General features: G+C 30.8%; 1 non-coding gene across 1 annotated transcript; it reads left to right on the forward strand.

The window, feature by feature from the left end:
* The first annotated feature begins 371 nt into the window (after window positions 1-371).
* Window positions 372-478, forward strand: LOC125871967 (small nucleolar RNA R71). Its single transcript, XR_007447081.1, has one exon. It is a non-coding gene; the product is annotated as a small nucleolar RNA R71 (small nucleolar RNA).
* Window positions 479-15838: the final 15360 nt, after the last annotated feature.

A 15838-nucleotide genomic window follows, 5' to 3' on the forward strand; every position in this document is an offset into this window, starting at 1 on the left:
CCTCTGCACTATGATCCCCACCTCCGCAGATCTTACACCAATTTGGTGGTTGTTGAACTGAATTTACATGCACGGACTGTTGTTCCAATGCTAGATTGCTGAAGTGGGTGTTCATCATATTCTGCATTGCAGCAATCTGTGCAGTTAAAGCAGTCACTGTATTTACTTCTAGAATACCTGCAGTTTTTTGTATCACAAGTTTCACCCCTCCTCCGTTCCATTCGGGGTTTCCCTGCGAGATCCTGTTCAGCAAGGTGAATAACTCAGAATATGTCTTTTCCAAAGCCTGACCACCTGCAACAGAATCAAGTAGAATTTTGGTGTTAGGCTCCAATCCCTCAATGAAGGTATGGACTAACACCTCATTAGATTAATGATGATGTGGGCAGCTCATTAACATCAATTTAAACCTGTCCCAAGCTTGGTACAAGTTCTCTCCTCCTTTCTATCTAAAACTCAAGATGTCGCTCCTCAACCTAGCTATTTTCCCAGATGGAAAAAATCTGATAAGGAACTTCTGTGCAAGATCATCCCAGTGATAATAAAGTTCGTGGGATCGGAATTTAACCATCTTTTTACTTCCCCAAGCAGAGAAAAGGGGAATAAAGTGAGCCTCAATAATCCTCGTTCACTCCAGTTGGAGTGTAAGTATCACTGATCTCAAGGAAGTTTTGGATGTGGACTCTTGGATTCTTGTGCGGTAGACCAGTGAACTACCCATTAATATGCAATAGTTGCACCATACTCTGCTTCAGTTCAAACTTTCCACCAACTGCAGGTTTCTGAATGCATGATGTCACATTGGTGGTACGTGGGATTGCCACGTCTCTTACCTTCATCTCATCCATTATTTCCAGTTCTTCTTGCTTAACTCTTGCTACTGGAGATGTTGGTTCACTAGCAAGAGGGACCAGATAAGTAAGTCGTATTAGCCTTTTCCGATAATGAACAAATCTTTCCAATTCCGCTAGAGGTGATACTAATCCTTGATCGTTATCCAGTTTGAAGTTCCAATACAACCTGCAACAATGAAATGCTAAGATCAAGTTGTCAACACTTGCTTTTTAACTTCAGAAATAAAAAAATCAGATAATTCCTAATTCTAAAGTCCCCGGCAGCGGCGCCAAAAACTTGTTGTACCCAAATCGCACACGCAAGTGCACGTGGTCATTCAAGTATTAAAGTGGCTCTTACAAAGAGCCGGGTATCGTACGCATAGGGACTTACGCTTAGAATCACTTAATTTTTTCATCTTTCAGCTATGCACAAGTGTTGTCAAGATTTCAAAGTGATTTATTTTTTTCTAATTCTAAGAGTTCAACAAAATGTAACAAACGTGATTCAATTTCAAGGGTCTAAAAGCAATGATTGGGTAAGCTCCAGGGCTGCAGCTTTTATCAGGATTCATGCAATTAATATCATTTAAATGGGTATATATCAACTATCGAATCAATGAATCACAGGGTTAAATGTATGATCATGGTCTCCCGACCTCTAATCGCCTACGATAAATAACAACCTAACTACATCGTTGAGCGGGGATAGACTGGATTAAGTATCGAGCATTACAATATCTTCATGTATAGTGACCAAGCATGGTTTCTAGGTAAGAATTAATCATGCTCCTTATGCCCCACGTTCTATCCTCGTATTCTTATCCCGAGTTTAATTTGGACAATATATTTATTTCAATGGTGATCAGTCACAAAATACGGAAAGCAAGAACATAAGAAAGACTCATATGATAATTATCATTAACCCAATGAAAACTTAATAAATTACAATCATTCTGTAGCCACATCCCTAGAACTAGGGTATTTAGCTACTCATAATCAAAGATTCGATCAAACAATGTTGAATAAATATAAAGAGATCGAAAGTAAAAGAATTTAGGAAAGAACCCTAAAAATGGTGAAAACGTTCTCCCAAGTCGTCGTTCTTCAAAACTTAGAAAAAGAATATCTAATAAAATAAAATATTTGACTATTTATACTAAAAGTCGAAAAGGCCAAAACTGGGGAAAAGGGACGCGACGCGGAGGCATATTTAAATTCCCATTCACATATAATTGCTCATCTCCACGACGCGGGCACTCCACGGAGTGCTCTGCCTCAAAGTCGCTTCTCGCTAATTAATATCTAATCCCTCTCCACAACGCGGAGACATATCTATAATTTGATTTGCGAGAAAATGCACTCCTCCGCGACGCGACTACTACATGGAGGGCTATGCCTCTATTTGCCTTTTCACGAGCCAAACTAAAATTTCTCTCCGTGTCATGGAGAAGATACGGATATGACTTAAATGACATTTCTTCAATCTTTTTTCTTGCTTCCTTTCGACTAGGATCTTTTGTGTTCCCCATTGTCCATTTTCGAGCTCATTTCTCCAATTAAGCTCACCTACACAACTAATCATGTTGGTTAGCTCATAAACAACCAAAAGAATCAATAAGACTATAAACGAACACATATTGAATTCAAACTTAGCTTAAATATGGGCATTATTAGATTTCTAGGCATATAAATATGCCTAAGATAAAAAAACTCGGCCTCTACTAACGAGAGAGCTTCCATGGGAAACCCAACCTCTACTAACGGAAGAGCTTCCATCTCATATCAATATCCACTCGGTGCTAAGCATTGATTCCCATAGAGTTCATATTAAGTCTTGACTTAATTCATAATCATGGAAGGAATGTCTTGACACTCAATCCAACATAATTCATACGATAGATCCTAGATTCAAATTGGTGAGAATAGCCTTTCAACCTTAGGATCATCATATTGTGAGAAAACCTTTCACATCATAGCATATTCATGCATAGGTGTGTGTGAGAGGATAACCCTTCTAACAACACAACAACAAGATCATAATTGTAAACACTTTACTCTCAAAGTGTTCGTAAAGCATAAACATAAATGTCATTATCATTCATAATTATCATACCTTACTCTTTAAGGATTCAAGATCATATTCACTCAACACATCTAGAATTCACTACATTAGACATGGAGATAATCATAATTCAAGTAGTTCAATTACTACATCCATAATTCTATAATATTCCCCTTACATCAATCAATACCCACCCTTTGAGATCATAACTGGAAAAAATAGGGGATTTCATGGATTCTTGGGGATTTCATCATAAAACCATAAGAAATCATCAATTTATACATAATATATCATAATTCAATCATTATAAACGAATTTGAAAGGAATCCATGAGTTTGGAGTCTAACCCTAACTTTTGGGGTAGTTACTAGTTTTGATATTGAAGTTTGAAGGGACTCCATGGATGAAAGCTATCCATGGATGAAGACCTACCATACCTTAGCTAGGAATCCCCACGAAATTGAGAAGAAAAACCTTGCTCTTTGAAATCCTAGGCTCCAACTTTCTTCTTCTTCTTCCTTGAGTTCTAGAGAGAATTTTTGGAGAGGATGAGTTCTTTTGGGATTATAGAAAAATGATTTTGATGAATTAGTTTAATGGTCTACAAACCTTATATAGGTGTTTAAAAATAGGCTAAAATGACATCACTTAATATTAGTTAAAACCAGAAAACCCCAAAGTGCCCCTAAGCTTAACTGCCAAAATGCATTTGCAAGCCTCACCCACGACCCCTCACTGACGGACCGTGGTTGGACCCACGACCCGTGCTAGTGAAGCGTGGGTTGGGGTCTGCAACTCCCAACTTCGTCCCTTGACCTATGAAACCTAACCACTGGGTGTGGGTCCTGTCGTAGGTCAAAGGGTTTGGGTAGTTTCTCTTGGTCCTCCTCAAGGACCCTTGGTTGGTCCTTGGGGAGTCGTACCTTGACGTTCTAACCCGAAACCCTTCATTCTAAGTACGAGAAGTTAAATTCACGACTATAACCTTCACATCAAGCTCTAGTTTAGCCTACTAGTTTCCGGGGTGTTACACTTGGTTGGTCTTTGGGGGGTCGTACCTTGACGTTCTAACGTAACACTAAACCCTTCATTTTAAATTTGAGGAGTTATATTTAAGACTCTAACCCCAACGTCAAGCTCTAGTTTAGCCTACTAGTTTCTGGGGTGTTACAATATTCACTGATAAGTCGAATGTGTAAGATCTTTGTATGACATAAAATGGACTGATAGGATAACATGACTTAAGCAGAAACATGAACCATATACATTGATAATTGATAGTGAAACAATGTTCTATGTGTGCTTGAGGGATTTGTTCATTCATACAATATATGCTAATCTAGAACATGCCCGTTAGTCTTGCTAGGAAAATTGAATTGTTATTTAGGAAAAAATCATAGGCCATTGTTGAAATTAAGTCCACTGAGTCTAAAAATGACCAACTAAATGAAAATTCCGCCTTCGATCCAAATTGTTGAACCTTGAATAAACCATTCTTTTTTTGTTTACCAAATTCACCTTCCCCCGTTCGTGAATATTAACCTTTATTTGGCCATGGTCCCTCCTTGAACATTATGCACCTCAACTCAGGCTAAACCTAAATTGAGGGTGGCTACTATAGAGGAAAAAGAGAAAACAAAAGGGGTATGAAAAGAGTTAGTAATAAGAAAAGAGGAAAAAAAGAAAAAAAAGATTGGTGTGGCAGTGAAAAATGCATGAAGAGTAGAAGAAAATATTGAAACAAGAAAGAAAAGAAATCCTAACTCGAGCTTTAATAAAAATATTAGGAGAAAAAAATAGAGTGAAACAAATATTGGTTCTAAAGAGGAAAAGTAGCCAATGTAATGTCAGGGAGGGAAGAAAAGTCACTTTAAATCTAACTATACCACACCTCACCCTGAGCCTATGTTACAAGCTAAGAAAGTCCTATAGTGATCATAAGTCAACGGTTCAAGAGTCTATGTAGTTAATATTAGGGCAAGCCTATGATATTGTTCATGCACTGTATTGAATTTGGTTGTGAGAGTGGGCATATATTGAGTCCTTGTACTTGAAATACATATTGATATCTGTGTGAAAAATGGCACAAGTTCATTGTCAAAAAGTTGGTATCTTGGTGATTGCTATCTGTGTATGTGAATGTATCCATTGGTATGTCAATGTCATATATTTATCCGCATGTGTTAGCTTGTCTTGGAATTAATGATTGCACTATGTTGAATGATGAAAATAGGGATAGATTGTTGAGAAAAGACCATGTAATTGCTTGAATTCTAGGTCTACTTTTGCATCATGTTGTTTTTGTGTTAGTAAGTGTCGCTTGAGGACAAACAACAATCTTAATATGAGTGTGTTGATGTGCTACAAATTTACAGTGCTTATAATGCCTTAAACTTGGAGTTTTGCATGGTTCTTAGGCATTTGTTAGTAGATTTGAAGGTATTTTGTTTTTGTAGGAGAATAGATTTTGGCAAGATGGGTTGGAGAATACAGTGAAACAATAATTTTTAGAGTTTTTACGAGTCGACCTACGAGCCGTAGACCTTTATATGAGCCATAGGAATGACTAGTAGAATGGACCAGTGATTTTTGAAGCTAAGTGTTGGACAACGAGTCTAGATTATGAGTCGTAGGTCCAAGCCATAGAAATTATCAGAGATGTTGAGTCCGAGTACTTGGGCTACGAGTTGCCAGGACAGACTGTGCAAAGTTTTACAAGTCGTAGAACCTATTCATAGAAAAACTCAAAAGATTTAATGAGGAAGTTGTTTTGACGAAAGGTTCCTACAAGCCGTAAGAATGCCTATGAGCCTTAGAACCTGAACATAAAAAGTGTTGTCGAGTCCTATTTTATTGTGTTTTCTTAGTCTACTTTATTTAGGATTAGATGTCTATACATAGTCATTTATTTCTCGTTATTGAGTGAGAGAGTTGACACTATGATTTTTGGTTTCGAGAATTGATTTGTGAAACACTTTTTCATTTTAATTCTTGAACCATTGATTTATATTACATCTTATATTCACCAATTCAAGATTTCAAAATTTAACTACTCTAATTGTAAGTTCTTGATTTATTTTAACAACATTAATATGAATTGTGATCACCAAAGCATGAGCAGGTAAACTCATAACTAAGGTTGTGGGAATCATGAGGAATTAACAAAAAGAAGACCTAATGACTATTAATTCTTAAATATTGTTTATACATGTATTGTTGATCTCTTCTATTTGATTACTTTTTAACGAAGGCCTACTTTAGAAGTCCCCTTATTCCTACTTGCTTGACCAAGGTGGTCGCAAATGAGAAAAGAGATTAAACAACAGCGTTTTGATGACTAAAACTATCATCTAATAGCTTGACCTAGACCAAGGGATAGCTAATTTGGGGTCAAATGTAAGAGATAGTAAAGCATACACCCGTAGACTAATCAAGTTGTGTGGTGAGCTTCACCTATTTGGGTGACCAACCACTTAGGAGATAAATAACTTATCGACTTTGCATGCTAGACACTAGGCAATGTTACTACTATAAGGTTTAAAGTGTTAGGAACACAAATACCATAGTTTCATCTTCTATTGATTCTACAAAACATTCAGTCCTGCTTACTTGGTTACTTGTTACTGAAATCATGCATAATAAGACCAATCATGATGAATAAACTTAAATCCAACTAAACCCATAAGAAAATAATGAAACCATAGAATTGGGTAAGAATCATAAGTAGAGAAATTGAAGTTCCTTTGGGACTCAATGGGTGAAGATGAACTCAGTGATTAATTTCCCACATACATTGATGAAACTTTAATTCAGATTTTGAAGAGGAGACTTGAAGCTCTTGGATTCCTTGATTGCTTTAGGGAGAAGACTTGAGAGACAATTTGGAATTTTAGAGAATGATGGCTAATTGGGGTGGTTAGGGTCTTAGGAAGATCAACTATACTCTTCAAATTAGGCTTAAAACGATGTAGTATGAGAATTAAAAGAGTAGGAAAAGACTCAAAACCCTGAGTAATACCTGATGAATAGTAACTATGAAAACCTTCTACGATCCATACATGTTTCTTCGGACCCTACTGTACGCCAACCATTTAACTGAAAGTCTACGTCTCTATGAAGAACCACAAACCACTTTCACGACCTGTCATTCCTTATATGACCTGCCCATTCTCCTCGTAGAATAAGAGCTAGAAAATTTACCTGAAGTACTTAAACTATGAACAACTTTGTACAAACCATATGTCCTTTTGCAGTCTGTATTGACCAGTCATAGAGCCCAAGTACTGGAATTTGAACTTTTTGAAGGGTGTAACCATAGGACCCAACTGCTATCTGTAAACCCTATTATGAACCGTCATGTAGGCTTGTGAAAAGGGGTTAGAGACTTGGTATTTTTCCCCTTCTCTGACATTCACTCTACGAGCCATTCCACGGCTCATATACTGAACCACATATATCCAACCCATGAACATTGAGCCAACATTCCCAAATTCGAAGTGTTTACCACGAGGCATACAACTATCTACGGCCTGTAAATTGTCATCATAAATCACTGCACGAGCATTTGGGGAGGATCAAAAGTGCACCAATATAGCAAACATGAAAGATTATTAGTACTTCATGTAAAAACATAATGATGATTTTAAATTTTAATCCAAAGATGAATGATTATTTTTAGCTTTTTCTCGTTAAACTCTATCATAGAATTTTAAATGATACAATTGTTAATTTAGGTGTCTAAATAAAAAGTGATACCAACTTTAAATGTGGGTTGATATATAACCATAAATTTATGTTTAGATATTAAAATAAAAAATGGGAGTGTTGTTGTTTGAGACTTTTGGTCTCTTCTTTAACGACTGATTTTGTTATTTATAACTTTCTGAAATTTAGAAAATTTTGTTACTTCTGACAAACTATTTCCATGGAGATTTTCTTAGACTTCTTTCTTATACTAATTAAATCTCTATATGATTCGTAATTTTTGTGCACCAAATGAAAATTAAAAAAATATAACACTTTAAGATTTCGGAGGAATGCTTTACCTTAAGATAAAATGTTCTTGACAATATAGTGTATGTATTGGAAATACAGATATTAGCGAATGATCATATATAAGCTTAGTAAAATAGTTCAATCTTGTGCGAAGCACAAATAATTTAGCTAGTTCAACATAAATTTAAGTTTAGATGTCAAAATAAAAAATGTGAACATATTTAGGGGCGGGATATGTAATTGGCCAAACATAAAACATAAAAGAATCTATCTATCTATATATAATAGGCGAAGAAAAAGTGTCACGTGTCAGCACCACAAAATTTTTAATTTTAAAAATTTAATTTTTAAATAATTTCAATTTTTGTTAGTTAGTTATTTTCAATTTAAAAATACTAAATATAATAAGTAAATTTAAAAACTGATTTAAAAAACAGAAGTTAAAATTGTTCGAGGGAAATGGGTAGTTACTTTTTCCTTTTTTTTTTTAAATTTATTAAACTAGTATACGTACCCGCGCGATGCGCGATTTTTATAAAAAAAATAGAATTGTTATATTATAAAAGGATATCGTTGTTTTTCTGGAAATTAAAAGGACAACATACAAACCATCACATTATCTTTATTTTAATTTAATTAATATTCAAAATTTTTGCATTTTCAATTCCATATTTTTAATATTTTAGTTTTATGATCTTATAGTCTTATTCACATTATGATTTTGCTTATTATAATGTAAAAAATTTCTCATAATAAATTCTAATAAAGTTTTTTTAAAAAAATTATTTATTTATTTATTTTTATTCAAATAAACTATTGAGAATGTAAGGAAAAAGAGTTTCGTTATTTTTTCTTGTAGAAACAAATAATATAACATATTTAAATTTCTAAGTTAATTAAAACTTTCAACCATATTATTTAATGTCTTAAATGTTTTAATTTGACGTCCACATAGTTCGTTTTCTTTTTAAATCAAATTTAAACAATTAGCTACAATCAATTTTAAATTTTATTTCCCACAATTTAAGTTTCTAAAAAATAACAACACTGCATTCAAAATGAATTGAAGATTGTGAAGAAATATAATAAGTGATACTACATATATAATATGTATGTTGCAAAACTATTCTTCACCTTCATCGGATGAACTATACCTTCAAACAAAGCAAAGAGTGCAAATATTATTGTCGGATTGTTTTTTTAATATTAATATATGTGAGAATCGAATTTAAGAATATAAGGTTACGTGCTTTTAGCCACATTAAGATAATTGCAAATTTTTCATCACTTCCCATCATCTTATTTACAATTCATTCAAAAAAAGCAATTGCAAACAAAGTAAAAAATAAAATATTTTAATTAAAATTATCAAATTTAATGACTATGTATATCATCTCGACGTAAATCACGCAAATAATAACTCCATGATTTATATGAAATCATTTAAAATATGAATATAGAGCGATAGATTCAAACTTTATCATGATAATTGTCCACATTCATAAGTTTAAATAGATAGATTTTAGGTGCTTCTTCATTCTTCGAAAAAGTTGATTAAGTAAAATATTAATATTATTGAAGATTATTATTTCAATGACTCGCTAATTTTCAAAAAAAATTTGAAACATTATCTATTTATTCGTTCTATATAATAATAGTGTTAAGCCAGTAACGTACAAATTTACAAAGTGATATGCTGTGAATACATACAACAATACAAAACAGACTTTTAAAAATAATAATTAAAAAATAATAAAAGTAAAAGCATATAATCTTATTGGTTTATTGGTATTCATTCTATTTTACTTGAGAAATGATCTCAGTCATATAAAATACTTTATTTTGAAATTCTCACTTGGAGTTTCAATGCATTCATTTTGCCAATATCGATCTACTTGATACCTCTTCTTAAGTGAAACAATTTTTTCTATCTCTCATCCATTTTATTCAACAAAATATAATACTAAATAAATAAATAAAAATTGACAAAAATAAATCAATTATAAATAATTTGTAGATATATTATTACTTTTGTTTTACAAAACTTGAAGGAGTGTAATTTGTTTATCCATAATCTTTCAACTCTGTAATTATTATGTGAGAATATGATTTGAAATGGTTTTCTTCTTCTTTTTTATTTTTATTTTTTCTGTAAAGTATACTTATCTTGGCTATCATAAGTAGTACCAATTTTTGTCATGTTTAAAAAATGTACACCTTCTTCTGCATCAAATAAAAAAAAATCAACAATAGAATTGTATTGCTAGCATATTTCCTCTACACATAAGATTCACTAATGTTTTCAAATCTTTCATTAAGTGATAAAATTGCAAAGACAATATAAAAATCATATTAAGAAGAGATTGAAAGGGAAAGTCTTTACATATTGTCTTCTCCATCAATATGGTCATCTAACACAAAATTAATATTATAACACTTCTACTTTGATAGGCATATTTATTATTTGGACAATTTATAAGCATGATAACTTTCATAAATTTAAAGTATAATATACTTCGATAAAGAATTGTCACACACAAAACATACACAAATCTCATTAAGAGGTCGTTTGGTAGAAAAAAAATAACGCAAGGATTAATAACGCAGGGATTAGTAATGCAGGGATTAATAGTGCTGAGATTAGTAACACAAGGTATATTTTTTATTAAGTATTTGGTTCGTTGCTTTTGACTTCATCTTGTGTTTGGATTAAAACTCTGCAAAAAACATCTTTCCAATTATACCCTTGCATTATTATGTGATTTTCTATTTTATGTAATCGATCAAGGTACATAATTGTCAGGACAATATTATTTTTTTATGGCCTTCTAACTAGCTAGGAGAAACAACTTTGTTGTCATGTTTGCGATTTTTTCACTTGAATTATTTGAGGGTATACAATTATTATCACTTAAAAACGTTAATTTTCAATTTAGAATCGAAAAGACGGTAAACAATAGTAAAATCGAATAAATCATCTACATTTACACATAAAAATTACAAGTTGTAGTTTTAATATGTATGCAATTTATAGATTGTTCAAAATACAAATAATTAGAAACCACATATAAATCAACAAATAATATTTTAAATTAAGATCACAAACGTCATGTGGTGATTTATTTGCCTTTTCAATTAGTAAATGTTAAAGAATCCACATTTTAAATATTGTATTGATATGTATTGCATTTATTTATTAACAAACAACTCTCTCTAAATAATAAAATTTGTAAATTAATTTATTTAAATAAATTTTCTAGTAGAACTATAAAACATAAAATCAAGAAAATAAATAAAATGATTTGAGGGATATTTTTGTCTTTACATAGATAATCCCATGGTATTAAATCCAATGTATTACTAATACCACCAAATGGAAGGTATTAATAATACATCCTATAATACCATGTAGGGTGTATAACTAATCTTAGGCCCATAAATTCTACCAAACATAGTCCTAAATAATACCATACATAATACATGAACTATTTCTCTTAATACCTCCTACCAAACGACCCCTAAGGACCCGTTTGGTAGGAGGTATTAATCAAAATAGTCCATGGATTAAAATTTAGTCCAACAAAAACATTGTTTGGTTACTTTATTTAACCTAATCCATGGATTAGTTATACCTTATACAAGGTCTTATTTTATCCCTAGAAAAAGGAGGGATAACTAATCCAAGGTTTAACAATCCTTGGAAAAGACCCCTAAAAGACTAAATTATCCCCAAAAAATTTTTCCTAATTCTTTTTTGTAATTTAATGTTCCTTTTTATTTATGAGAATATTTATAAATATTCTTTTAACTTTTCCAAATTCGTTCCATGTAATTTGATGATTTTCAAACTAATATTTTTTTCTCCATGTTTGATTTGTTACATTGAGTTGATTTTTTTGGTTTTTTTAAAATGTAGTTCGTCGATTGACCACTTGAACTATATATATATTTTTTTAAATAAGCTTCGCGTATTTGAACAATTTAAGTAGCGTTAAATCTATGTTAAGTTTAAGGTATATTTGACCAACAAAAAATTAGAAATATACCGTGCTATCAAAGATCTCTATAGTGGCATATCACACCTCAAATTTAATAATATTTTTTATATATATATTTTAGTATTTACCTTGACTAGTTAAATGAAATATAAAATCTCATAATAATTCAAGGGTATAATAGGAAATAAACTTTTTCTAGAGTTTTAAACTAGACATAAGATTAGGTGAGAAATAATGAATCAAACGCTTGATAAAAACTAATCCTTACATTGCTAAACTCTGCATTACTAATCTCTGCATTACTAATCCATACGTTAGTAATTCCTTCATTACGCATCTTTGTACCAAACGACCCCTAAGAGTATAGTATTAATATAGTTAAAAAGTAAAAGTCAAAATCAAACACAAGACAAATAATAATAAAAAAATAAAGATGATGTGATGGCTTGTCTCAAATGTTTCAAAGCCACATTCAAAAGAGGAAAAAAGATAAAAGAGTAAACAAAGACAAAAAAAATTATGAATATATATAGAATAAAAAAACTATTTTACAGTTTTCAAAATAATCGTTCCCTAATTATTTGGATTTATGTAAAATAATTTTATAAAATTCTTTTTGTGTTTCTTTATCTTTATCCCACGGGAAAGGGGACTGTGGTTGAGGATTTGGGATAGTTAGTTTAGACATAAACTGAATATTTTGAACTTTACAAATTTTAAACAAGGAGTTTTTCTTTTAATTTTAATAATGAATATTGTTTATAAGAAGTTTTTTAGAAAAAATTAATAATGAATATTATTTATAATTCATATCCTCAGTTTAAAAAAAACATATATTCCTCATGTTTTAATTTAGGGCAGAGGGTCAAAAATACCCCTCAACTTTGTTTTATTAGTTGATTATACCCTTATCGTTAAAGTGAAGTTAATTTTGCCCCTACCGTTACTAATTTCACCATATATATCCTCATTTGACGGAAAGCCCCAAATCAACTTAAATTAACCCAATTTCAACTGAAATTACCCAATTATCTATTTTAACCTTTATCCAAATCCGACCCACAATACTAAATGGCAAATAACAACAAACCCCTAACTTCTCATTCTCTCTCAACAACTTGTGCATACATCTGAAGAAATGGGGTTGGAATCAATGGTGAGATTTTCACTTTGTTGATGTTCTTGATGAATATAGAGAGATGGGTTTTCACCAAAAAGTGTAGCAATGTAAAAAGAACCCACCATTACCAAAATACCTGAACTTATCAAAGATCCACCCATTTTTCTCCCTTTCAATTTTCTCTTCAATCTAATAATGCTTATATATGAAAAAGATAACAACTTTTGGATGAAATCAAAACAATTGCTCCTCAAAAAATATTATGGACAAATCTGGGGTTTTTGTGTGTGTGTTTGGAACTGAATGAGTTTCTGGTTGGAGAAGGAAGATGGTTTGAGGGAAGTCTACCAGTGTGATCGATTTGGGTGTTTTTTGGTGACATTTTGGCTGGAGAAAAGAGGCAGTAAAGGGGGTCTGGTTCGTCGGAGTTGGCGTCTGGTTGTGAGGTGGTTTACAAATTTTTTTCCATCGGAGTGGGCTAGTTTTAGATGGGTTTGGTCGCCGGCCGGAAAGTGGGTGATGGTGACTGTGGAAACGGAAAAAATGGGGTTGTTTAGGGGTGGTTGTTTGGTGGTTGGACAGCAGCGTGGAGATGAGAGGCTAGTCGGAAAAATGGAAAAACAAAGGCTGAAGTTATTGCTTCTTCCCCCCTATTTTCCCTTTGTTCATCCTTTTCAATAATTACAGGCAAATGAGGAATTATTTATCTCCGCTATTTTCCCTTTGTTCATCATTTTCAATAATTACAGGCAAATGAGGAATTGCAAGTGAGTATTTGCTTCTTGTTGATTTTTTAGATTGCTTTCTCTTCAGACGTTACCTCTTGGGTTAAGTGTCAAAGGGGTCGGGCATGGGTTTAAAAATGGGTAACGGGTCATTTTTTAAGATTCGGGTTAATTTAAGTTGATTTGGGGCTTTCCGTCAAATGAGGGGTATATATGGTAAAATTAGTAACGGTAAGGGTAAAACTAACTTCACTTTAACTGTAAGGGCATAATTAACTAATAAAACAAAGTTGAGGGGTATTTTTGACCCTTTTCCCTTTAATTTATGTTAATCTTTTTTATTTGATTTTCTTTTTCAAAAAATAAAATAAAATTAATACAAAATATTTAGTAATACCAAACTACTATATTATAAATTAAAAAACAACTTATAGCCTAAAAAGTTTCATATCTTCAATCTTTTTTATATTTAAAAGTAAAAAAGACAAAAATTAAGTTAAGAAAAACTAACCTATAAACTTACCCCAATATTACCACCCCACTTACTAGCAAATACACGAGTAAATTTAAACATTAATCGCCCGAAGAGTCAATTATTAATAGAGAAGAGTTATATTAATAGTGGTAACTTTCTAATTATAAAAAGAATTCGCTTAAAATATATATTGATTTTTTCTTTTAATTTATATTGAAAATTACTAACTAATTTTTAAAACAGAAAATATGGAGAAATTTTGTGGACACTTTTTTCTATTATATATATGCTAAGCAAGTGGGTGAGGAATTTTAGGGACAGTTATTACTTATTTGTAGTTGAAATTTCTTTTTATTTTTTTTTAAAATATTTTTTTTAAAAAAATGAATAGATAATTAGATAGATTTAGAGATTGTGTAGAAGTGGATGTGTATTAAACTGTTTTTAAACCGCAAATTTAAATTTAAATATTAATTAGTAAAAATAAGTTTACAAGAAAATACATCAAAATTTCTAATTGATTACTTACTTTTTTTTATATATATTGAAAAATAATAATCTAAAGAGCAGATGTTTATATACTAAAACTTACTTAAAGTTTTAAAATATTCAAGGAATGAAATGGAAACAGAAAAATTCTTATAATTTTTATAAAAATATTTTCTTTACAATTTTGTACATTGCATAAATATTGCTTTTAAAGTTAATAAACGGTAACTTTAAAACTATTTTATATAACTGTTTTTTTTATCTTTAAAAAAACTGTTTTATATTGTTATTTCCTTTTAAAAATTGAATTTATTATTTAAATTGACTAAAGATAATTAAGTTATTTAAATTGAATTTATTATTTAAACTAATTAAAGATAATAAACTTGAAGAAAAATTGTTGTGCTGACACGTGTCGTTTTTTCTTCTCCTATCATATATAGATAGAAGATCATATCCATACAACATGCCCTATTTAATAAAAGCAAGAATAAAAATAAATAAATAAATAAATAAATTTAAAAATGATTTTAAAAAGAAGAAGTTAAAAACAGTGGATTTTCGTAAGAAAACGGAATTTATTGATTAGTAAAATTAATCTAAAATCTAAAAATAAAAATAAAATAAAGAACTGAAACAATACTAAATATAATAAGTAAATTTAAAAACTGATTTTAAAAAACAGAAGTTAAAATTGTTCGTAGGGAATGGGTAGTTACTTTTTCCTTTTTTTTTTAATTTATTAAATTATATCCATACAACATACCCTATTTAATAAAAGAAAGAATAAAAAATAATCTAATAATAAATAAATAAATAAATTTAAAAATGATTTTAAAATTAAAAGAAGTTAAAAACAGTGGATTTTCGTAAGAAAACAGAATTTATTGATTAGTAAAATGAATCTAAAATCTAAAATCTAAAATCTAAAATCTAAGAATAAAAATAAAATAAAGAACTAAAAAAATACTAAATATAATAAGTAAATTTAAAAACAGATTAAAAAATAGAAGTTAAAAATTGTTCGTAGGGAAATGGGTAGTTACTTTTTCCTTTTTCTTTATTTATTAAATTTTATCCATACAACATGCCCTATTTAATAAAAGAAAGAAAAAAATTCAATTAAAATAAAATAATC

This window comes from Solanum stenotomum, chromosome 7, assembly GCF_019186545.1.
Source record: "Solanum stenotomum isolate F172 chromosome 7, ASM1918654v1, whole genome shotgun sequence".
Lineage (NCBI taxonomy): Eukaryota > Viridiplantae > Streptophyta > Magnoliopsida > Solanales > Solanaceae > Solanum > Solanum stenotomum.